This window comes from Halyomorpha halys, unplaced genomic scaffold, assembly GCF_000696795.3.
Source record: "Halyomorpha halys isolate HHAL.00 unplaced genomic scaffold, Hhal_1.1 Scaffold866.1, whole genome shotgun sequence".
NCBI classification, from domain to species: domain Eukaryota; kingdom Metazoa; phylum Arthropoda; class Insecta; order Hemiptera; family Pentatomidae; genus Halyomorpha; species Halyomorpha halys.
This window is the reverse complement of record NW_027114921.1, coordinates 250,818-251,769: the sequence shown is the minus strand read 5'-3', so window position 1 is coordinate 251,769 and position 952 is coordinate 250,818.

The following is a 952-nucleotide window of genomic DNA, read 5'->3' as shown; positions in this document are numbered from 1 at the left end:
AATATATAGTGTTGAGACTATTTTGGATATTAAATTAATTAATTGATAAATATTACCTGGTCTCGAAAAATTTTGAAATAATATAATTAGATAGGATATTACTATGTTAGCAATGGTAGAAATATCTCCTTGTCCGAGATGCTAAAACTCAAGATTCTGGCAGATTGAATATTTCTGTGCAAAAGTATTACTAGGCCATTTTTTTTTACTACATCTAATTTCTTTATATTTAAATGATCAATATTATAGGCATTAAGATTTAATACTGATTTTATTAAGGAGTTCAGTGGTATAGTGCTAACTTCAAGGTCCCGGAGTAGCAGTTTATGTTATTATATCATTGAGTTTATTGAGGTTAGTCTAGAATTGAGGCTAACTTCTGACCCAGATACCAGCACCCTACTGTAATTAATCATTATCCTTGAAAGAAATATTTATGTTTTGTCTTAATATTAATTAATTAATAGATATATAAAATAATATCGATGTAACTTTGAGTGACATGTTCTTAAGATAGATAACTAGCTTTGAATTTAATAATTTAATCTTGATGAGAAATAGTCTTTTTTTTCTTTATTAAGCTTATCTTGATTTAATTTATTGTGGAATTAATGTTGTGGTTTTAATTACAGAATGGAAGATCCAAGGCAACATATGGTCTTTAATGGATGAAATATTTACTATTGTATTGTTATTATAAAGTGTATTCCTTTTCTGAAAACTGCTCTGTATATTTTGTAATATTATAAATATAAAATTATATAAGTAGATGTTTGTATATATTTTTAGTAATTTTTATAAATATACCAAAATCGAATATACCTAATATTAATTTTTCCCTTTTTTACTGTAATATTATACTGGTAGTATAGGGTGTTTTTTTAAGCCCGATAGAACTTGAAATTGTAAAAAATAACACAAAAAATTAAATTGTAATCAAAATTTTTTTTTT